The 25,402-nt window shown below is 38.6% G+C and overlaps 1 protein-coding gene across 5 annotated transcripts in view; it reads left to right on the top strand.

Annotated features, from left to right (window-relative positions):
• Positions 1-25,402, top strand: part of LOC117410990 (tyrosine-protein kinase Fyn) — a 74,975-nt gene that overhangs the window by 14,454 nt on the left and 35,119 nt on the right. For 4 of the 5 annotated variants that reach the window (XM_034017980.3, XM_034017975.3, XM_034017979.3 and 1 more), the window contains exon 2: positions 9,667-9,733. The exons of the other annotated variant lie outside the window; for it this stretch is intronic. The gene's annotated coding sequence lies outside the window, so the exon portion shown is untranslated. The remainder of the gene's footprint in view (positions 1-9,666; positions 9,734-25,402) is intronic. 5 annotated transcript variants of the gene reach the window in all.

Below are 25,402 nucleotides of genomic sequence, written 5' to 3'. Positions count from 1 at the left end.
TATAGCGCAGGTAAACCACGGGGTTCAGTCCCGAAATAATAATAATGCTATTAATGACACACACTTTATACACACACAATCACAAGTCCAATAGTGAGTGCTCCTAGTGCAAGTGGTTTTTTATACAGTAACAGTGAAACAGTAGTGCAGTGCAGTGCAGTCTGGGTTTGATGCTGGCTGATTAGCGACAGCTCCCAGGTTTAGTCTTCTGCAGGTCTTTTCACAAATATAACAAAGGAACAGATTGCTTGGCCACATCCCCTGATATATCTTCAGTCACGCCCCCTTCGGTAGTGAGTGCAATCACGTATCCTCCAATCCATGACTGACACGTCGCCTACCGCATTAAGGCGATGACTTCTGGTATTGTGACTCCGCCCCCTTTCTGGTTGGCCAACTTTCAAATGACCCTGGAATTAACTGCCAAACCATCCAGCCCGGGGCACACTGTTCCTGTTATACAGCACCCTCACAGGTCGGGAGGGAGATTGTTGACTAGGATTCATTTGGTCTCTGTCACACCCCCCTCGCTTGAAAATGGTTTGAGTGGGAAAATGTAAGTCATTTTTTTAACGAGGGTGGGGTGGGAGGGTAGTGTGGGGCCTCAGGATATTAAACTCTGCCAACAATGTGTTCATGGCATACATAAAAAACTTAACTCACTTTAAACAGAAATAACACTTTAGTGTATCTATTAGAATATCATAGTTACTACTTTACTACAGTTGTAAATGGAAAACAGGAACTATTTTATGAGGCAGAATGTTTAATGTCATTTGTCTAATTAAAATTACTTTTAAACATGAAATGAGTCTTATTTGCTGTTTTTTACAGTGTACGCCATTATATAATAGGAATAATGCACTCCAGGTTGTGTGTTGTGCTGGGATAACATCACTTCTCAGGTGTTGGATGTTTTCGGCCTGCAGCATCATGCCCAGCCACCCGAGGCGTGATGTTATCCCAGCACAACACATGCACTGCCGTGCATTATTCCTTTATTAACTGATGCTTTAAAAAAGGCAAGATTAATTAGACAACATCGATGACTGCCTTGACATTTGCCTGCAACAACAGCAGAAGAGCTTTGTAGCAATCATGTGTTGTTTAACATCTGTGACGCCCCATAGCCTCTGTTGTGTGTGTGTGTGTGTGTGTGTGTCTGTGTGTGTGTGTGTGTGACTAGCTCAACGTGTTCCTGCAGCTGCTGGTGGTATACAGGCTATACAGCTGCAGGTTAGGTGTTGTCCTGTGTCAAAGAAAAGAAGTGACAACATCAAGTGGGTGTTCTTGTTTCAAATATATATATATTTTTTTTTATACTGCAATGAAAGGTAAAAACCATAGAATATAATTTTATTTATGGTTTTGATATATATATATAAAAAAAAACATTTTCAATATTTATCTGTCTTTTGATATGCTTTCATTTTGCATGTGTCCTTCTCAAGAAAGCCACAAGATTTTAAAACCCTGACGAAGGCTTTGCAGCCTAAACGTTGGTTTCTTTCTCAGTACATTTTGTAAACGTTAAGGAGTATGTTTGAGTGTGCGGCTTCCCTTTTTTTTTTTCTTCGTTGATTTAAGCTTTGCTCCGTTCTCCGGCACCTCGGCTATGCTGCTTGGGTGTGAGTCTACTTTTTGTTTTTCTAAAACCATCAAATAAAACGTTATTGTTGAAATGAGGACTGACATGTCATTTCAGGTGAGATGCAGGGTTCTATCCCCGTGAATATGAGTAGCTGATCAGTAAAGTACTACAACGAGCAGCAGCATTCTGCAGGTCGATTTTTCCATGTGTGGAATATTCTGCCTGTACTTCAGTGGGACCAGTTGGACTGAAGGAGTACAACTGAACTGTGCCAAGAGAATTTCGCTTTGAATTAAGATAATGTTCTGTAAGCTGGCAGGCCTGCTGTACAGCATCTGGTGCTTGAACTTCAAAGTCTTTTCCTTTCAGTCATTCAGATACTGCACGGTATAGGAACAGGCCGCAGAGTGCTTTGTGTTTAATAACTGTTCCTGCTGCAGGACCGTATAGTGTGCATTCATGTTTAGGTCCATAGATTACAGTTCCAAGCTGTTTAACATTTCAGTAGGTGCCCTTTATTATGTTTCTCTATGTTCAAACCGAAACCTAACCTTTCAGCTTAGTTTGTAATTAATAACTTTGCCCTGACACTTTGCCAGTGTAATCAGTGGCGGCGGTCCACTGGTTCAGGAGTTTTTTTTATTTTTTATTTTTTATGCATTGCTTATTTAGCAGATGAATGCATTTACAGCTGTAATTAGTGCATGTATTTATTATTCTACCAGGAACAATATATAATTTAATGGGCATCACCAATACAGCAATTTGGTATGTTCAGGCATCTCTAGTTGCTGTAGCAAAAAGGCACTGCAGCCATAATAGCCGTGAATAGACATGCATTTTGATGGGCATTGCGGCAATTGAGAAGGGCACCTACACCAATTGCCACGTGGCCGTGGTTAATGTCGAACCCTGGTAGTGTAGCCATTCTAGCTTTTAGTTTGAGCTTAACTGGGCACAGCTGAGCTTAATTAGGTACACCTTGTATATTCTGTGCTAATTACTAATTAGACTCGCATTGCACCCAAGAAGAGAATCTCTAATTATGCTGTCAGGCAAGGGTTGGACAAATTTGGCCAATTCTTTGTTTAAATCAATGAATCCTTCATCCAAGTGGGTAGTTATTTAATTTGACCTATTAAACCTGTAGTGGCATCTGCAGGGTGTCAGACATTTTTATTGACTGCTGCAGTAGCGTGTGTTCCGTCTCTTTCCTGCTTATGGGCAGCAGCGGGCCTTCTAAGATCCCTGGTTAGCTTTGATATTCATGTAGAATAACCTGGCATGGTATTACTGCTAGTCTTTGAGCTGTTACTGTTTGGAAAAATTGGATGCTGGAGGGTCAACGGTCATTTGTTATACTTATACTGTCATGTGATCTTTATGCAAAATCATACGGAATGAACCTACTGCAATAAAAACTCAGGCACTGTACTGTATACAGCAGCCTGTCATTCAGCATGATACAGACTACTGATTCCTGTAATTATTTTTTCACTCTCCGCCAGCTTGCTTATCTTTTAGCATGCCCAGGAATAGGCCTGTTCTGGCAGTCCACCCAACATAAATAAAGTAATTGTGATTCCAGTGAGTGCATTTATCGCAAAAGTAGACAAATCTAAATCTAAAACAAAGTGGCCAAAATGGTTTAATAGTTCAATTAAAAAAAATATTCAGCAAAAAAAGGCACTTTACAGAGCTTTTAAAAGGGACCAAAAACAAAGTACACAGAAAGAGTACTTAGAACTGCAAACACAAGTCAGAAGTTAGAAAGGCCAAGAGAGAAATAGAAATTAACTTTGCTAAGGAGGCTAAAACCAATTCCAAAATGTTTTTCCAATATTATAACAGCAAGAGAACATTCAAAGAGGAGGTTAAATGTCTAAGAGAAAAAAATAGCAAATATATTAAATTATTACTTTACAAAGGAGGATACGGACAACATGCCCCACATGTCGACCTGTTCCTGTCCAGTTTTAAATAACTTTAGCATAACAGAGGCAGAAGTGTTAAAGGGACTAGGAGCTCTTAAAATAAATAAATCCCCTGGGCCAGATGAGATCTTCCCAATAGTACTCAAAGAAATGAAAGAAGTTATTTACAAACCACTAACCAAGATTATGCCTCTTGACACAGGGGTTGTACCGACAGACTGGAGAATTGCAAACGTAATACCGATCCACAAAAAGGGAGACAAAACCAATCCAGGTAACTACAAACCAATAAGCCTGACTTCTATTATATGTAAACTTATGGAAACTATAATAAGATCCAAAATGGAAAATTACCTATATGGTAACAGTAACGTGGGAGGCAGTCAGCATGGTTTTAAGAAAGGGAGATCGTGTCTAACTGACCTGCTTGATTTTTTTGAGGATGCAACATCAACAATGGATAATTGCAAAGCATATGACATGGTTTATTTAGATTTCCAGAAAGCTTTTGACAAAGTCCCGCATAAAAGATTAATTCTCAAACTGAACGCAGTAGGGAGTCAAAAATGCATGCACATGGATTAGGGAGTGGTTAACATGTAGAAAACAGAAAGTACTGATTAGAGGAGAAACCTCAGAATGGAGCGAGGTAACCAGTGGAGTACCACAGGGATCAGTATTAGGTCCTCTGCTATTCCTAATCTACATTAATGATTTAGATTCTGGTATAGTAAGCAAACTCATTAAATTTGCAGACGACACAAAAATGGGAGGAGTGGCAAACACTGTTGAAGCAGCAAAGGTCATTCAAAATGATCTAGACAGCATTCAGAACTGGGCAGAGACATGGCAAATGACATTTAATAGAGAAAAGTGTAAGGTACTGCATGCAGGCAATAAAAATGTGCATTATAAATATCATATGGGAGATACTGAAGTTGAAGAAGGAATCTATGAAAAAGACCTAGGAGTTTATGTTGACTCCGAAATGTCTTCATCTAGACAATGTGGGGAAGCAATAAAAAAAGGCCAACAAGATGCTTGTATATATTGTGAAAAGTGTTGAATTTAAATCAAGGGAAGCAATGTTAAAACTTTACAATGCATTAGTAAGACCTCATCTAGAATATTATATTCAGTTCTGGTCACCTCGTTACAAAAGGGATATTGCTGCTCTAGAAAGAGTGCAAAGAAGAGCGACCAGAATTATCCTGAGTTTAAAAGGTATGTCGTATGCAGACAGGCTAAAAGAATTGTATCTATTCAGTCTTGAACAAAGAGGACTATGCGGCGATCTGATTCAAGCATTCAAAATTCTAAAAGGTATAGACAATGTCGACCCAGGGGACTTTTTTGACCTGAAAAAAGAAACAAGGACCAGGGGTCACAAATGGAGATTAGATAAAGGGGCATTCAGAACAGAAAATAGGAAGCACTTTTTTACACAGAGAATTGTGAGGGTCTGGAACCAACTCGCCAGTAATGTTGTTGAAGCTGGCACCCTGGGATCCTTCAAGAAGCTGCTTGATGAAATTCTGGGATCAATAAGCTACTAACAACCAAACGAGCAAGATGGGCCAAATGGCCTCTCGTTTGTAAACTTTCTTATGTTCTTATGTATCTGCATCTGCTGTTCAAACAGCTTACTGTAATTGTGCATCAGTACCTTTTCCAAACTGGATGAAAAATGTGCTGGTTTTTGTGTAATGTAAAGCGCCACTATGGCAAGTTTTCGACCATTGCCATCTTTATTTGCATGGAAAACTGTCCCTTGAAACCACTTTAAAAAGTTGGCAGGATTTGTTACACTGATAAATCATCAATGTCGCTAGCAAGTCCAAGATCTTTCTGATGACGGCTCTATCGTAACACACAGACGCCGCTGTATCCAGAAAGTCCTGGCCATGCATGTAGTCTGTTATTGAAGACTAACAAATGTTACAATGTATATCTATTTATAAAAAAATAACAAAAAAATTTGTAGGGTGTGGACACAATCCACAATCTGAGAACTTCTCAGATTATTTTCACAGTTCCTTAACCCAAAGTCTATGAGAACAATAAGAGCCTTTTTTTGTTTGTTTTACTGCTTTTATTTGAAGACTGAAAACTAGTATTGCATATGCATTGTTGTCACAAATTTAAAAGCTAACAAAACAGACAGATACATCCTAGTTATAACAATATTTAACAAACAGTGTTGCATGACAATACTGTTGTCACATAACCTCCTTCCACTTTTGGCTCATACATTTTATATATCTGATAGATACCATACCGTATAACAGGGCGCTTCCATGTGCAAGCAGAAGATTGCTGTTTAGATTGGTATGATCCAGTAATTACAACCTACAAGTGTTTCTATGCAGGGTTCATATGCAAATCACCAGGATTTAGATTCATAAAACACTGACACACTTGTAAATCTAATTTATCTTCATTTTTTATGTAACTCAAGGTGACAGTGAAACACAGAGGAGCCACATTCCTGTCTCACAGTGGCAAAACGCCTTGAGTACACAACTATAGTATAGTGCATCTCCTTTGAGTGTAATGATAGTGTTGTGTTCTGTGGGAAATTAAGATTTATTATATGTTGAAAGTTGTAGCACAGATGTTAATGGTGCAACATAAAGGTGTAATTTACAACACGTGTGTAACAATCTTAATGGGCTGTCAGCCTTTGATGAAGTTTGGTGTAAAATATGCTGGGGCAAATTGCTTGTACAGTGTCGCGTTCACTCAACTCACATTATAGGAAAGTCTTAGATTTCTTTTATAGCTCTATTACTGAAAAAGGGTCTGTTTCTTCTTTTAGTTGTGAGTGTGTATCCATGTGGGAAATCTTCACACAAAATAATCAGGTTATATTTTCTTCTAATCGACTGTGTCACATGTAGCAGAAAAGGAAGGGGGTGCACTTCAACAGTGAGCATCACAGGGATGTGAAAAATTAAACATGTTTGGGGAAAAAACTGTCGTCTTGAAGCACTGTTTTAGTCTGTAGGCCTTCATTATGAGATGTATATTATAAGAGAAGTGATGGCTACCTCCTCTTTAGTCCTCTTTTTTCTTGTATCTTGTCAGGCTAAGATCTCTTTTCTTTCTGCCTTTTGACAGTACTATATGCCTACTGTCAGTGGCGTGCCATGACAAAATGGACTGGGGTAGCAGAGTCGTCACAACCCCCCCGCCCACCCCCCTCCTTTTTTTAAGTGGCAGCTACCTGTTAGCCACAGATACCATTCATAATTTGAATTCTGAAAGTGCTGTATATCCGTTCCCTTCCTGTGTCAGCTCGGGGATCTGTGGTGTATATCTCCCTTTTTTAACAATCTCCAATTTTTCAGAGAAAGTTCTCCTTGAAAAAGGATTCGTAACCAAATCGACTATGATGTCTCCATTTTCTCACATTTTATTTTTATTTTAGTGTAAAATAAAATTCAAAATACTTAGATTTTGTAAAGGTATTTGTATTTATCAATGTATATTTATAAGCAATATTGTGTGAAATCCAGCTATCCTCCTAACTGCAGTGTCAAGGAATATTCATGTTTTGGGGTTGATCACTAATGATTGGTCAGCTATCAGAGCTTTGACTTTCCCATTGGTTGCTAAAGTAGGGCCTTCAAGTAAGGCAGAGAATTCCCTGGGAGATTTATGGCCCGTCTCTGCTCACTCCTGATTGGTCGCCTGTCTAAAAAAAAGACATTCTTCGACTCGCCTATTGGTTAAACTCCCTCAAGACCTTCAACTGAAATGGAGAATACCCTCAACTGTTTGTTTTTTTTCTAGTGTATGATCGTTGTTTTAGACTTATGCGGGGGAAATGCAGATCTCTTATTGGCTGATCACATCCCCTTCAGGAAACCCCTAGACTCTTAAAAAACCTCTAGTAAACCCTGTAAGTCATCTTGGATAAAGGCATCAGACAAATGAACAAATAATAATTAGAGTAGTATGTTTCATAGTATAAGCAAGTACACTGTACGCAAGTGAGGCAATGTAATGTCATTTGACTGACGGTTTACTTGGCACTGTCCTGACAGCATCCCACTGTGTGTACTGTATGTTACCCACATTATTGCCATACCCCGTATCCCAGCAACAGGGATACAAGGAAGGCAGTCATTTGTATGTCGCCCTTTATATTTTTCCATACTGTATAATTGTGATGAAACTTGGGATTAACATTATTGAACATAAATTGAGTGTATTCGATTCTGGGGGTGTTTGTATGGCTGTTTATCAACCCATACTCAAAGGCCCATGAAGGTGCAATCATCCAGCTGTGCTGGAGTTTTTTTTTTCTTTTAATATGCAGATTAGTAGAAATAACAGCAACAGATTCAAACTGCTTTTGATCACTGCTGAGCTGGGTTGAAATCAGATATGACTCTGGCATCCTATCCCATTGTCAACTCACTCAGTCACCTATCCCCACTGGATTCTTTCTGCAAGAACTCTGTTATCATTCTGTATTGTGGAATGCATTCAGTGCATAGCACAGCACACCCATTTGAAGGTTACGTTTTTGGTGGCGTAGGTGGGTCATACGACCAGTGCAGATGGATCGACCACTAGGGACCTGGTGTAATAGGATGTAAATTTAGTTCTAAGAGAAATGAAATCCCATTAATTCTGCAATGCTGCTGCTGTTGTGCCAGCAGCCTTGCTCTGGTTTTATATTAATGGCAGTGTGTGGTGCTTTTCTAAAGTTGCTTTCTTGTTTAGTCACACCCTTTCTTCCTTCCCCAGTTTGTGTCAGAGGTGAGTCACACTGGAGAAAAGCTAAAGTATCAAACTGTCTTCAGTAATGTAGCATTTCCGTGCTCCGAGGATAAATAACAGGCTTAGTCTTTAACCTTTTAAGCGCAGTCTCTCTGAAGTGGTAGTAAAAGGGTTTCACTGTAATTTAAAAACAAAAGTTTTTTTTCTGAACAAAACAATGTGTTTAGCTTTTTATTGGAGGTCTTGTTATACCCACTGTCACAGCAGTAAAATTCCTGGTGTGAGTGGGATGAAGTCTTGGTCGCGCCTTTCTGCCCCTTCTTAAAGTTGATAAGGCAATGTATACCATCCCCTGGACCTTTCCCTTTGGGCTATCTTCCCCCAAAATCAGTCAGTGTCTGGAGCACCCCTTCAGTCTATATGGTACATGCACAAAAAGGTGTTCATTCCATCAACTAATTCTCAAGCTTTTCAAAAAAGGTTTAGATATCGGGGCTTCCGAGTGGCGCATCCAGTAAAGGCACTCCAAGTGGAGTGCAGGATGTGCCCTATAGTCTGGATATCGCGAGTTCGAGTCCAGGCTATTCCTTTGCTGACCGAGGACGGGAGCTTCCAGGGGGTGGCGCTCAATTGGCTGAGCGCCGCCCGGGGGGAGGGAGGGTTAGGTCGGCCAGGGTGTCCTCAGCTCACCGCACACCAGCTACCCCTGTAGTCTGGCCGGGCGCCTGCGGGCTTGCCTGTAAGCTGCCCGAGAGCTGCGCTGTAGCTCTTGGGTGGCTGCATGGTGAGTCCGCAGTGTGAAAAAAAGCGGTCGACTGACGGCACATGCTTCGGAGGACAGCGTGTGTTCGTCTTCGCCCTCCCGAGTCAGCGCACTGGTGGTAGCGGTGAGCTGAGCATAATAAAATAATTGGCGATTCCAAATTGGGAGAAAATAATAAAAAATAATTGGCAATGACTAAATTTATAAAAAAAGAAAAAAAAAGCTTTAGATAGAGGAAAAAAAGCTTTAGATAGCTTTAGATTTAGGAAAGAGATTCCCTAACGCAATATAAAACGAGGACGAAAAAGACATATTGACACTTTAGAATAACTTGAAAGATAAGCCTTACATTTTACAGAAGAACCAATCCTATCTAGTTAAGAGAATGAGAGCAGTGATTCGTCTGGATTACTTTGATTTTATCAGAGCTTGCTTGGCTTGCTTAGCTCACAATAAAAAGGTACTTTAAGAAAACTTCTCCCCCTTCTCCTGTAGTCACAATAACGTCACATTGCTGCCAAAATGTTAGTGCTGTTTTGAGCATTTTTCAAAGGCTCTCATTGGGAGTGAAGTGCACATTGCCTTTGCTTGATGATCATATTTTATTCAAAACCTAATGAATAATGAACTGTGTTTTCTCCCCACAGGGCTTCAGTTATAGTTGTGCACAAAGCAATGTGGTGCAAATAAGATCCTGATACACTGGAACTTGAGGTAAGTACAGGCAGCATAATTACTGTTTACGTACTTCAGTGAAAAGAATGCAGAATTTACACCGGCCAGTTTAACTGGTAGCTGTAGTTACAGATTAATCATAATGTGAATGTATCTAGACTGTACTGCATATGGAGCAATAATTGTGCAAATCGTTTCTTATTAAATGTATTTTTCAGGTGGCTGATTTAATACTTGGAAAAAGTCTTAAATAATGGCAATAATGTCTGCTCCTGGGATGTTGGGTAAATGCTTCAATTAATCAGCAATTATTTAAACCAGAATGTGATTAACTTTGGACACTGGTAACTACCAGGTAACTCCCTGTGAGAAGTAATTCATTGAAAAAAGTTGTTTGTAAAAGTTGTTTGTAAAAGTTGTTTGTAAAAGTTGTTTGTAATGGTCAGAAAGGCGAACGAACCCTGAGAGTGATGAACGCACAACTTCTGGTAATTTTATCTTTTCTGAACATCAGGCAACCTTAACCAGAAATGTTATAAGTTCCATCCATTAAAATCAGGTGGTCTTCTGAGTTGCTGGTAACCTTGGAATACATCTTGATCAGAAGCTGTGTCTAACAGTGTTTGACTGTTGTTTTCAGTCCTCGGACAAGCAATGTGGTGTTTTGGATTTTTTTTTTTTTTTTTTTTTTTTTTGGTCTGGAAACTAAACTCAGTAGTCAAGAAACAGAAGATTGAGATCAGTGAGTGATCTGTGATTCAGCTGTCTGGTTTAACTTCTGCTCTTGCATTGTTGTACAATATAAAATATATGTGCACTTATATACATTTTTTTTCTGTACATGACAAAAATAATCTCGTACTTTATTAATATGACCTTTTCTGTAAAATAATCAATACATTTGTACTATATTTTCTTATTCTATATACTGTATATATACCATTTTTCTAAATATATACTGTAGGGCTCTGTTTCGAAGCAAGTGCAAATGTATTTAAATTTAGATCTCATGAAATTTCAGGAGGAACTCTTACCACACAGTTCACTTTACAAGCTCTGAAGCTTGCTTGAAAGAAAGATCATCACTCATGAAATATTTTGAGTTATTCTCTGGAGCTTTTCTGGTTCCCAAGAATGAAGAATATACGAATGTTGTAAAGTTGTGTCGGCCGTAAAGAAACAAATAGCAGCTTATTAGCATATAGGGAGCAACTTGGTACGGGCCTGAAATCTTAGTTATCTAAACTAATGTATTCTTCTTTTTCGTTTATAGCTTTGCATATCTTTTTCTGCTTCAGTCGTCACAAACTGGTGACTTTCAATGTGGCCTTCTCTCTAGGTACAGACGGTACACCAGAGTCTAACTTGTCCCGCTGCACCTCACTGCCCCTAATGGATTTAAGAAATACCTCATTTGTTCTATATGGTAGTTCTTACTGGTGTACCAGCTGTAAGGCACATGTGAGAGCCTTTAAACTATTGAGTTACCAGGCTATCATGACTCGGAACAGAAAATTATACTCCAATACTTTTTTTTGTTTTGTTTTGTTTTGTTGGATTCAGCTTGTTTTGTTGTCTAAACCGTCCCATCCTTTTTGGTGGCTAGTCCATTTAGCTGTCTGCATGTTTTTATTTCTTTTTTTGTTTGGTTCTTTTTAGAAACACATCACTGTCATTTAAATTGTTGGTGGGTAACTGGGTTTAATGTGGCAGACGTGCTGGAGAGAAGCCTGTTTGATGCCTAGAAGGAATGCTTTTCATGACAGAATACACCACAGTGCATTAATGAAATTAAAACCATGGAAACACAGGGCGGTGCTGAATGTGCACTGCAGACCCATTAAACCCCAATGATGGCTTAAAGTACAGTACTTGACTGCTTTTTTTCCCAGATATGTTAATAGAAGTGCAGCTTAAGCGGTTTATTTTCTTGAAATAAACCCCTTAAGGGTTTTATTTTCTTGAAATATCTGCCAGTGTACAGCAGGTATGGAGAATGTTTGTTTGTTTGCAAACCACAGCTTTTTCAGAACGGTGTTTACAGAATTGTATGTGCCTATTAATAGTGTGCTGTTGACACAAGAACAGGAATGAAGGTTAACAAAAGGTCTGAACACTGCATGTTAACAGCAGAAAAGCACACAATGCTGATTTTTAGACTAAACGGATGTTCACACTTCTGCTGTGCACATGTAGGTAAAATGTGACATTCATCAATGCAGTCAGTAGAGCAAAATGTCTGTAACAAACAGATATTCTACAATGTATTTTTTTATTGTAACTTGTTATAGAAACCAGTCTCTAGCTTTGAAGAGTAGACTAATTAACTGGGAGATTGCAGGTATTTGCAATCCTGCCATTGATACATACAGGACAAAAAAAAAAAAAAAACACTTTACATTTAGTGTCTCTAACTATACTGTAATTACATGTCTGGTAACATAGTAATTACATTGTAAGTAAACAACCTTGCATACAAATGCTGTGTAATTAAAAGACACAAGTAACTTAAAAATAATAATTTGGTAATTGAACATGTTGTGTCATTGTAACTACACAAGTGTTATTAGAGAAACTTTAATGTATCCCAAATAGTTAATGCCTTGAACTCTTTCAGGAAAGATTGGGGGTGCAGCAGTATGTTCAAGAACGGCCCAAAGAGTCATCAACTACAGGATACTGTGTGCCTACATAGTAGAACATATCTTAAACAATATATTATCTTTGTATCTTAAAAGTAACAAGTGAATACAGTGTAGGAATGTTGATAATCTGAACATGTACAGAAACACACTGTGCTTTAACTAGCTTGTTCCATGTGCGTTATCTTTTCTTAATCACTGATAGTAAACCAGAGTGCTGAAATGAAGGTTCCAACATGTATACCATATAATATACCATTCATCAAATTACAGAATGTACCTGGTGGGCAGGAACCATAAAAAAATAGCAATTGCACTAATTGAACAAACATAGTGGCAATAAAGGATTTATATTTGCATCTGCCATCTGTGATCAAATGCATGAACCTTGCACAAGATGATCTGTTATTATTTCTTAAATCCATGCATGGTTTTATTATTATTGAAAGGTTAGTCCAATGTATTTATTTATTTATTTTTTAAAAATTTGGTCTGATGTATGAAATTCATTTATGGCACTGTGTTTATATTTAGACATAAGAGCCCCAGTATTTATTTATTTTCATCTATAGTCTAGGTCACAATGAATTAATGTATTTGTGAAAAAAATTATTTTTGTTTACGACTGTAAGTCGCCTTGGATAAGGGAGCCACAAGCTGCCATCCCTAGAAAACATAATGATGAGTAGAACAGGAAAAAGGGGAGCCTTATGAGACACAGAAGTTAAGAGGATGGGAGAATACTGTATGTGACTAAAAAAGGGTTCAGGACTTTCCTCAAGTGTGGTAAAGTTATTCACTCAAAGCTGATTCTGAGGTGCCTGGGATTTTAATTATCCTGTTGTAGTTTGGAAAAGCCAGAAGAGTGTCATTCCACCCTTCCGCATTTGAAACTATATCTTGTTCCGTTTGGTTGCAGTTTTCTTTCAGTAGCCAGTGGACAGTGGGCTTTGCTTTGGTTAGCCACCCCTGTCGTTTGGAGAAGCTTATTGTCAGGGAAAGTCTGTAGCTTACAGAATAATACTCTGCCACAAAGTGTTCAGAACAGCAATCACCTCATTATCTTGGACTTCAAGCCTTGCACGATCGTGTTAACTTCTGATTGTGCAGCTTTACCTGGAGATGAGTAACAAGAGTTGTGGAGCACACAGACACTAATCTCATTGTGCTACACAAGAAAAGGCTTCCTGTTTATACAGTAGCTCTACAGCCTTTTTCTTGTGGAAAGATAATGCTGTGAACTGCAAATTCCTTATCAGAAGTGTATTTTCACATGAGACCACAAGACGTCATTCCACATTGTAGGAGAGTGAATTGTTTGTTGATCTGCCTTCACAGTAGCTAGGCTCGCCTCAATGGTCATATAGAAATCCATTCTAAGACTGCTGGCCATCTGGACAAGCATTGTTTGTGATAGACTCCTTGTAAGATCAGAACACTTGCTAGACATTGTAGCCTCAGTAACTGCTCGGACTGATCATTTTGGAAAGGCTATGGAGATATTTTGAAATTTTGCATTTGGATTAGGTGTGAAAATGTAGCTCTACTGTATGAGAGTCTTGAGTGGGCCACTGGGATCAAATTAGCCAAAGCTCTTCCGCTTTGAAATTTGCTACCAGCAGTATCAACTCCAGGAAATGCAATTCCGCTGAGCTGTAATCCCACAGCACTGCAGGAGCAGATGGGAAGGGAAAGACAACATAACTTGAATTTACAAATTATATAAAATGTCATTAGACAGGCTTTGTGCTTCATTGAAGTTATAGAAACGGAACTGTACACTTGACCTGTATTAAACTGGTCTTTTTAATCTACTGGCTCACTTTTTAATATTTCATCTAGCAATATCAACTTCAAACAATAAATTATACAGTATAACTTCAAATTAATTCCAAGCAAGTAGATAACAAGTTTCAGCTGCTGCATCTCAGGCAGATTTTGTAATTCTTCATCCTTCTATTTGCTAATGCCTATGCATTTTTTCAAATGACAGGTTTATTCATAAGACATATACAGTAGTGGTGTGACAGATCATAAGACTGGAATTATGAGAGACCCTGTGACAGAGATGGCTGAGTGGGGACGTCAGGCCAGATGCAGGAAGAAAATAAACGCAGTACTGCAGGACAAAAGGCGTGGCGTGCGCCGTTTATTTAAACAATAACAAAAACAAAAGGTTTAACAAAAAAACACACACACTGCTCACAGAGCAAAATAAAAAGATAAACCAAAACAAATCACAAACACAAAACACACAGGTCAGGCTGGGCAGATGCTGTCACTGATCCTGTATAATTTTTAACTTCTCCTCTCTCCCGCACTCTCCTGTACTCTCCTCTGTACACCCGCCCTCAATTGAGAGCGCTGCAGATTTATATACCGTGGCATATGTACTAAAATTTTCTGCACGAGTTTATGAATTGCGTGTGACTGCCGGCTAGTTTAACAATGCACTGGCTGACAGCCACACATTACCACAAGGTTTTTAATGTGGATGGGGCTTCCCATCCACGCTGCAAAACAATACAAAATATATGGCTCAGCCGTTACATTTATAAATAATAATAATAATAATAATAATAATAATAATAATAATAATAATAATAATAATACCACCACCACAACAACAACTCAAATACAAAATAATAAATTGCACAGGGGCGGAGGGGTACCCCGTTCTAAAATAAACAAATACAAAAACCCCACATTTTATGGCAGGGCTTTGCCCCGCCCCCTTTTCATGTACAGGGCTCCTGGCCCTGTTATAGACTCCATAGCGGGATACTTTGTTTTTGTTCACACAAACTCCCACTTGTACCAGCCTACTGATTTTAAGTGTAATGCTGATTTCGTGCTACATTTCAAAATGGGAAGTAGTATATAGGTATACTGAAGAATGGATTTGATGGGACTGGAGCAGCTAAATGAGTCAGTGCTGAACATGGTATTGAGTCCTGTAAGCTGCACAGCTGTGGCAGCTGCTCTCCAGCTGCTGGCCAACCCAAACCGTATATGTTTTTCAGTGGTGAGCACCAATGAAGAGGCTTGTGTAGAAGTGGCAATAAAATATACACACAGTATACAGAAAGTTATATCTGCTGACAGAGCAACACTGCTTGACCACTACCAGCAGTTTTGTAGAGATGGTGATGGGGACATCAGGTGACCTCCTGCTTGGGTTTGGTTTGTGTGGTTTGTGGTGCTGTATTAAAAGAGCAGCTGGAAAGGTCTTCAAGGTTAACGAAGCATTATGAGAAGGGGTGGGGTTCTAGAGTTGCTTTGTGATGGCATTGTTGTTAAAATGTCATGCTCTTTGATCCTGTACAAAAGAGCTGAAGGGTATTAACCCTTTGGGTACCACAGAGTGCCTAAGTTGGCCACGGTCCTTCTGGGATCTAAAGGATTAAATAATATAAATACTTCGGTGAACAGATCAATTTTTTTCATTTGTCATTGTGGTCAATAATAGCAACGTTTTTATTATTGTGACAGTGACAAATGTGTAGGCAATAACTTTCCATTAGAAACCAAATAAAAGCCACCTCTTGAAGATCACAACATCTGTGCAGCTGTAGCTCTGCATGTTTGTGGTGCCTTCTGATGCCCTGATCACATTATGATTTGCTTCAGTAACCATCTTGTATTGTCTTGCAGTTGAATATGTGGTAGAGATGGTTTAAAAACAGGTCACAAATAACGGAAGCCTGCTTGATCACAGCAAAGTATTTTACTACCAATGCAGAATGACTGGGTGGGTTATCTGTTCATCATTTGATTTTACTCAAAGAAATTTGTTTTGGTAACAGACAAAATTGCTCCAACAATCGATGAGACTGCTGTGTTGTCAGTTAACATTGCAGTAACTTCTGAACCTCTCTCACCTATTAAGTATATATTGAGTATGTTTTCTAAGGCATAGAAAAAGTAGACAATAGTTATGAGTGGAGTTAATGTGCAATAAATGTGTGACGCACCAGAAACCAGCTGGGCTGTCTTATCACTTTTTCCAGGAAGCTGTTCTGCTAAAATTATTACCAGCTTTCTGTGTCATTGTTTGTCTTGCATTGTTTCGTAAGCAACTGGGAATACACAAACACGTAAACAAAGGTATTGACAAACTCTGCGTCGGGTCAGCCTTGTTTTGACATGTTTTGTCATTGGGAATTGTATTGATTTGTCAATGAAGTGATTGTATCAGAGACTGCCTGTCGATTACAGCAGGGTCTAGGGTCTAATGGTAAAGCTAGGTAACCAACAAAGTGCCCTTGTACTTCTGCTATAATAATTATTAAAGAAAAAAAGACCCAAATGAAAACAGGAATAATGAACCCAAGACCCCAAATTAATCACTATTTGGTATTTTAACATCAAGTATTGCAAACATACAAACAGTAAGTTGTGCATTTTTTTTTTCAATATGCATTGATACATTCATCTCCTTCTCTGAGACAGAGACTGATTTTTTTTTTTATGAACGCCTTGATGTTTAGCTAATTGAGCAGCTTTCTTGTGGATAAACTCGTGTCATTACCCAACACAATCTGGATGCCGCGTCTCAAGATGCCAACGCCTTAGCTTTCGTGAGCCAGAACTTCACCACAAATGACACGTGAAAAAACAAAGTTAATATAAGATGGTAGCGGCAAGGTTTTTTTTGTTTTGTTTCTTTGAGCTACAAGTAGTATTAAACATGTTTTCGTTTTTCATCCATTTTAACAACTGTTTTCAAAATCACAAGTAAACGCACATAAAAATGTCCTCCTTATACTTTATTTTTTGGTTCATATTTAAAGCAGAAGACTGGTGATAAAACAATACATTGTTTACATCATTACTGCTAATGATTGTATGCAAATTATATTTATTTTGAATATAAGCATAAGAAGTTGTATAGTGAAACTAAATCTTAACAGTGTGCACTGAACGTTATATTTATTTTGATTGTTTTGCGACCCATATTTGGGTCGTGACCCCCACTTTTGGGAACGATGCTCTAAAGCACCAAGAGGTATGGTAAAGCCTACCGCGAGCTGGGGTTAACTAGCAGAACAAGAATAGTCCATCTATAACTAGAAACACTTTTGCCCTCACATTTAAGCACCCCAAAATACCAATTTGTTAATGCAAATGTTTTGCACATGCAAATTAAAGATCAGGAGAAAGAACTGTCACTAATATTGTTGCTGCATGGAGAATTGAGTGTTGAGTGGGTGAGTAGAAGCTGTTTGAAATTGCAGTTCACACATTTGATTAAAGATGATACTGTCAGACATTTAAAACATGTTGTTTATATATTTGGAACAAATGTTATAGCAGGATTAGATCATTAAAAGAAAGAAAACACCGCTGTCTTTTTTAAAATGCATTTTCTTTAATTTCTTTTTCTTTTTATTGAGTAATCTTGATTGTTGGTGGCGTAATTGTTTCTTTTGTTTTCCCATGAGCATAGAAAGTATTAAAATTTAGGTTTCATTTTCCAGTGAAATAACAATTGCTGTGAAGTTTTGTACGTTTGTTAAGCAAAGGAACTGGAAACATTTCTGATTGGTCATCAAACCATTCCCAAACCTACACTGGTAGCTGCTGTTTTGTGTACATAACTCGTAAATCGGGTTACAGGAAACCAAAGTTTTTATTATTTTTTTCAATTGATAACAGACTTGATGACAGCAAAACCAAGACTTCAGATGTATGTGTATTGGGGTAGAAATCTGGTAGACGTATCACCACCACAATCTTGGTGAAACGACAAGTCTTATATTGATGACTTATCACAGGCATCGCATTTTCATGGAGTAATTCTGAAGGTTCCAATTCCCTAACTTCCTGTGAAGGACCTGAGCAAGCTGCAGTGAAGCTCTACAGAGTACACTGGCTGCCATGAAGCTCTAGTAAAGACAAAGCTTCATGTGAAGTAGCTGGTGGAAACTTCTTTTACAAGCCACAGTGCAAGTAGGTTAACCACATCCTCCCTGCTCTATTACTAAGTAAGAATTCCTGCCTGTAGATAGACGTCAGTCTGCTTTTTGTACTTAATAAAATAGAATCAGCAATGCTGCTGTGGTAATAATTACAAAATAAAGGTGAACCTTATTCTTTTAATAATGTAGACACTAGGTGCATGGACATTTTCCCTGTATGTTTATCATTGAATTTAGTATGCTTCTTTTAGCATAGCAGTAGGCCATTAGGATTGTTCTGTTGGATAAAGGCATGATGTGCTCAGCAGTTCTGTCGCATGCTTTTATTTTCCATTACTGTCCAGTAAAAATGAACTCTTTGAAAGCCCCTTTGTTTTAACCTCTGACCTGATTGTTCATTTCAATAATCTAATTGGGTAACTTTCATACCACTCAGAATTGTGTATATTCATTGCAATATTTGTAACAAAAGTCAGCATTGTAACCACTTTTTTTTAATTTTTACCTCACATTTCTCAGTTTGATATTAGAAGTAGCCTACCTTTTTAACAACATCACTTCCTTTCCTCTTTTTCTTCTCAGAAGCTGCATAGAGCACAGGTAGATTACCTGTATGAATATCTGTGTTGAAACTGTATTGTCACTTCCAAATGTATGACATAGAAACTGTCGGTGACATTCTTTTAAATGTATGTATTTTTGAAAATTGATTTCAAGAGGGATTGTAATATTGATATATTATAATTACATTTTGTTCATATACGCCGCAGGTACTGAAAATAGATGTAATGGTTAGATATTAAATATGGTAATATAAAGATAAATAGCATCCATGGGCTGGCAGATGTCTGAAGGCTGGATTTAGGCTGCAGCCATCCAGTGAAATGAATTAGTGCGGAATTCTTTACCCTGTGTTTTTTACTTTTTCTAGACTGCAGTTTTGTCCATTTTTATTTTTATTTTTTTAAAGAGCATCATTTAAAATATAACTACTGCTCGAATCAGCTTTTGTTTACTGTCAAAGCAATCGGCATCTATCTGCAGTACTGCCACCTTTTCTAATGCAATTTATACACCGGAATTGTGTGTGTGTGTGTGTCATATATATATATATATATATATATATATATATATATATATATATATATATATATATATATATATATATATATATATATAATCCAGGGCTGGCAATGGAACATGAAACAAGCAATGTGATTGGTAAAGCAAGGTTCCAGCTGTCCGTGGATAGATACGGACAGTTGGAGCCTTGTCACATACCCAAAATCAATGCGATGCCTCACAGAATTTAAAGTATCGGACGGTAACCATCATGCTTTTACAGTTACAGATGCACAGCTGTAACTATGAAACTGAGTGACCAGTTACCTGCAAAAAATCCCAAAGTAGTAAGTAGACATGTCGATTTGGATGAAGAACAATTCAATGAACTGGAAGATAGCAAATACATAAATAAATCGCTGCCTTTATACTCAGTTACCCCGACTTTATCACTTAAAATAGTGTATTTTTAGCATTTGTAAATGCTACAAAAAAACACAAAAAGACACTTCTGCACATTATCCACCCCTCTCTGGCACATACCTTGAAAGTAACTCAGTGCCATCTCAACTCCGTCCCCTGGTGTATCTTTTCAATGGCAATGTCCACAATACAAAAAATACAGATGTACTTTCTTTTGCATGTTCCAATAAAATTAATTTACTCGGCTTAACTTAGTGTGTAGTTTAAAGTTATAAATGGGACTACTTTATTGGTGTAAGGATATTTAATAAAAAAATAATAATAATAATAATTGTTTGCCCTAAACATGATTTATGCTATTTTTTTTTTTCAAATCCACTGTTTAACCTGGATTATAAATGTAATAAGGCCCTTCAGGGTGTCCGTATACTCGACCTATGGTTGAAATGGAAACCCCAGACCCATTTACAGCCAGTTCACTTTGAATATCTTTGGCAGTCAATCTCGGATTGTTATTAACCTTTCTCACAACTCTTGTTATTAACCTTTCTCACAACTCTCACAACAACTTCTTTCTTCCAGATCAAGGGAGCGTTGTGACGGTACCATGAGTCTTGTAGTTCTTGATAATAGAAAATATATATTTTTTAATATGTCACTTCTACCTGTGGCTGCCAAGAGCGCATTATTGAGAATGAGATGGTGTTCCATAGTGAAGCATCCAGTAAAATAGCTTTTAAATAAATGTATGTCAATCGATCTCTCTCTCTCTCTCCCTCTCCTTTCTGTCATGCTTTCCTGCAATATAAATGGAGAGCATGTAAAGAACACTGCATGACAGAGCAAATTCTGAATTCCATACAATACATAAGGTTATCAGACACATCAAAGGCTAATACTGTAAGCAGACTAACAGCTAAACAGATCAGTCATTTTGGACTCTGAGGCTGTGCTCTTCCGAGATCTTTGCAGTGGGAAAAGATTGATTTTTGTGTGCATTTTTCTTTTGGTGATACTGAGCAGTTTTTCAAAATGTCTTATCACGTTTTCCCAAATAAAGAGCCTGGGCCTTGTCGGGGTAAACAGTGGGCTTGAGGGCCCAAAAACAATAAAACAATAAATACAGTTCCAGGGTGCAGTGCCTGTGCTCCGTGGTGCTATAACAGTTGAGGTGGGGTGGTAGTGCTGGCTCCGTAGCTTCAGCTCCCGTGGTGTTCGTCTGCCAAAATATAAAACAAAACAACAACAATCCGGCTTTGTTTTGTGTCCGCGTACGGGGCCGTACTCGCGTAGCTGCATCCCCTTACTGCTAAACTTCTCCCATTGATCAGTACGGCACCACTCTCTATCCAGTCGCTGCGCACACAGTAGTCTTACAGCTATGCCCTTTCACCAAGATGGACGACTTCCTGTTTCGTCCTACTATCGAGTCGGCCCATCCCTGAGAAGGCGTACCACCAAGACATGAACTAAGAGAAACATTTTGGTTCAGTTTTTATCCAGAACTGAGCCTGTCACACATCATAAAGGCTGTTCTTTTTGTTTACATTCCCTGAAGGCAGTTTGCAGGCCCACAAGCTTCCGGACTCCTAGATAACTTCTCCCCACGCTGTCACACTGAACAGAACATGCATTTCCCACTGCTGGACTGCTCACAATAGCAGGAGGTTATGAATGACAAGGTCAAGGTCTGCTGGAGAATACAAATACAGTAGATCTATTTTAATTATTATTATTATTATTTATTTCTTATGCAGGGCGACTTACAATTGTTACAAGATATCACATTATTTTTACATACAATTACCCATTTATACAGTTGGGTTTTTACTGGAGCAATTTAGGTAAAGTACCTTGCTCAAGGGTACAGCAGCAGTGTCCCCCACCTGGGATTGAACCCACGACCCTCCGGTCAAGAGTCCATTGGGTTTTGAGTTGAAAAGCCTGAACTGTCCCAAACTGTCCCGCTGAATACAGAGCCATATGGTCACCTTATTCAGAGCCCAGCTCACCGCTACCACCCCTGCGCTGACTCGGGAGGGGCGAAGATGAACACACGCTGTCCTCCGAAGCGTGTGCCATCAGCCGCCCGCTTCTTTACACACTGCAAACTCACCGTGCAGCCGCCTCAGAGCTACAGCGTCGGAGGACAACACAGCTCTGGGTAGCTTACAGGCAAGCCCGCAGGCGCCCGGCCAGACTACAGGGGTCGCTGGTGCGCGGTGAGCCGAGGACACCCTGGCCGACCTAACCCTCCCTCCCCCCGGGCGACGCTCGGCCAATTGAGCGCCGCCCCCTCGGAGCTCCCGTCCACGGTCGGCTGTGGAATAGCCTGGACTCGAACCGGCGACGTCCAGGTTATAGAGTGCATCCTGCACTAGCGAGGGCTTTTACTGGATGCGCCACTCGGGAGCCCATATTATTAATATTTTTAGTAGTAGTAAAATGTGACTGTGACTGATAACCTGCTTGGAACGGTGACTGTTAAATAAAGCTTTGTTTTGCCTAAATCAGCTGCAGTTTTTTTAATTGCCCACAATAAGGTGCTGCTGCAATGCAAGCTTATCGCAAGCAGCATCAATTACATGTAAATAAATGTGTATTTGTTACTGTTCTATATACCATATTTTTAAACTACATGTGAATGTTTTATTTCATTTATATGGATTACCGGTAAAATAGGATTTCAATCAAATATAAACAAGTAGCTATGGTGACGTCACCAGTAAAGTATGCAAATTAGTACCATCGACGGTTCAAACCTTCCTTCAGTAATGTGTTCTGAACCTTCAGTCAAAATGTACCCTTCGTTGCAGCCCTCTACTGTGCTTAAACTTTGTGTGAGGTAGAATTCGCTTTATAATTACCCTCACACAAGAGTTACGTGCTCCATAGGTTCAGTGCACTAGCCCCAATTCAGAGAAGTGTAAATTCTGCATGCATGTATGTATGTGTAAAAAAAAAAAAACACTTTATTCATGGACAGCTAGAGGATCAAAGGATTTGACCATCTATTACTATTTGGGTATTTTTGTTCACTATATTGAATGTGTTGGAGGTGTAAGGTCAGCTTGACCTTGAATAACAGCAGTGTCATTTGTAACAAGCACTTTAAGCCTCACAGCAGCATAGGAAATTACAACAATGTAAATACAAATGCTTAACATCACTTCCTTGAGATATACTTCCTGTGACATATTATACATTTTATAGAGCCTTTAGGTCTGGGCTCTGTCTTGTGTACTATAAAATAAACATTGGAGATCAAGTTGCTGCTCTGTAGTGTACAATAATAGTCTTGAGGGGTCTGCAAATATACATGCTGCGCAGTTCACATGTGGTTTGGTTTCATGTGGTTTGGTTGAAATATTTGTCCACCTGTATCATTTTTTTCTAAGTTTTACCTCAGAATTTATGATTTAGCGTTTTGAAATTGTGTAAGTTGTTGCTGTTTTTTGTTTGGCTTTTTACAGTTTCATAACATCAGCTGTTTAGTCTACCCTTTAGTGAAAGACAAAATGTTGCAAACTTTGCACTGGAACAAAACAAATGTATTTGAATAGTTATCCATCTTCTATCGTCTTATTACTAGTAATGCAGATACTGTGTGTTGTCAGATTCCGGTTTACAGTACTAAGAGAAAAAGTATGTACTAACTGTGTTACTAGAGAATAATCAGGATAGATAATAATTGTATTATTTGACATCAGCCTCTACCAGTTTCCTAATTTTTCAACAGCTGCTTCCGTCTCACAGACTGGTAGACTGACTGTTTGTTTTCTTAGCAAATTTTTTGTAATAAGCTGGAAAGTGGTCCTTAAAAACAAGCATGCATAGAGGGCCTCTTCCTTCGATGCCCACATGGCATGGATTGTGATCCTAAACCATTTCAACCACGTTCAATGCCAGGTAAGGGAATGTATTGTAACGTTAGATGGGAAACCAGCCTATTCCCACAAGCCCTACAGTACATTCAAGTCTTCTGAAAGGAGAGATATTACAGTGACTGAAGGTGATTTTTTGTTTTGTGCTTTTACTGTTATTGTTTCAGTTAAGAGGTTTTGTGTGACAAACTGTGTGTAAATTGATGCTTTTGATAACTGTACAGTTGATTGATTCATGAAGAAAACAAAAAAAAAAAGAAAAAGCCCTTACCACATCTAACCAAGTAATAACCATTAGAACCTCTTAGGGGAAATTTTTTTATCTTCACTGCAGGGGAATTAAGATCATCCAACACCCACACGTTTCTCCACTGAGTTAAAGCAGCACTTGATGTTATCTCTTATTTAACATCACACAGGGCTGCTTGAACGAGGCAGCTTCTTAAGATTCCAATTCCACCCAGACCCAGATCAGTGTTTCAAAATGACCACTTTTAATGACGTGGCGGTTAAGTGGCAAAAATGTAGGCTGACTTTATCAAAATAGTGATTCACAACTGGTGTCGGTATGTTAACTGGTTCCATACATGGTGTGACTGCAAGACAAACTAGACCATGCAATGACATTCAGTACTTTTGAATCAGGACAAGGCATATTGATATTATTCTTTAACATTTCCAACCATAACCTTATTTTTATTTTTAATTTTTTTTAAAGAATTTACCATACACAGAATTAACTGAATTGATTACGTTTAATGTATATGTTACGGTTACTTGGCATATACAGTACACTGCATTTAAAATGGAGTACAGGGCTTTAGCAATAAGCACTGTATTCTCTGCATATCATATACATTGACAATATATTTGAACAGTTAACCTTAGCAATAACTAGTTGGTTCCTACTTCTACAGTGTTATTATACCGCTGAAGCCAAAGAATATAAGCTGCCTTAAACTTTCACACAAGGTTGCTGAGCCAGGATCTGAGCGCAGGATACAGTATAAAGACTGCCACTCCCTAGCACTATAACCTCTAAACTCAAATCATGTTTCTAAAAAGAGAAAGTCATGTGCTTGAGTGTTCCTTTGAATGATTAAGTGTGTGTGTGCGTGTGTGTGTGTGTGTGTGTGTGTGTGTGTGTGTGTGTGTGTGTGTGTGTGCATGCGTGTGTATTGTGAATGTTGGATTGGGGGTCCTGGGGGATAGAAGCTGGGGTTGTTTGCTGGTCAGATTTTGTTTTAATAATTGAGAATGCTTTTGCCCTGTGGGAGGTTGGCATTAGAAGGGCTTATTTGTTAGCTTTAGGGTGTCTGAACCAGAGGGTCGTTGTTTCATTTGCCGGTCACAGCTGACTTCAGTAAATAAGAGATGTAAGCTGTGTATAGCGTTATACCCACTAAATGTTGTAATATTGAACTGAGATTCCCTGCTTCAGCTTCCATATTGCCTAATTTATATAGAATAACATTTTATTATTATTATTATTATTATTATTATTATTATTATTATTATTATTATTATTTAAGCAAAACATACATTTTGTAATTTTAATTCTGTTTTGTCCATTTGTGGTAATTTAACACCTAACTCTTAAAAGAGTAAGGATCTCAGCACTGCAATGGGTTGACCTACGAATCTAGTGTCAAGAGTGCGTACACCAGCAGAGAACCTGAAAGTGTGAGTAACATGATGCACAAGTGACAGTGGACAGCAGTTTCTCTGGGTTGTGACTAACTGGCTAACCAATACCATTGTCTTGCCACAGTTGCT

The sequence above is a fragment of the Acipenser ruthenus genome, chromosome 6 (genome assembly GCF_902713425.1).
Source record: "Acipenser ruthenus chromosome 6, fAciRut3.2 maternal haplotype, whole genome shotgun sequence".
Classification (NCBI taxonomy): Eukaryota; Metazoa; Chordata; class Actinopteri; order Acipenseriformes; family Acipenseridae; genus Acipenser; species Acipenser ruthenus.
The sequence above is the reverse complement of the archived record's forward strand: the minus strand, read 5'-3'. Positions and strand labels throughout refer to the sequence as shown.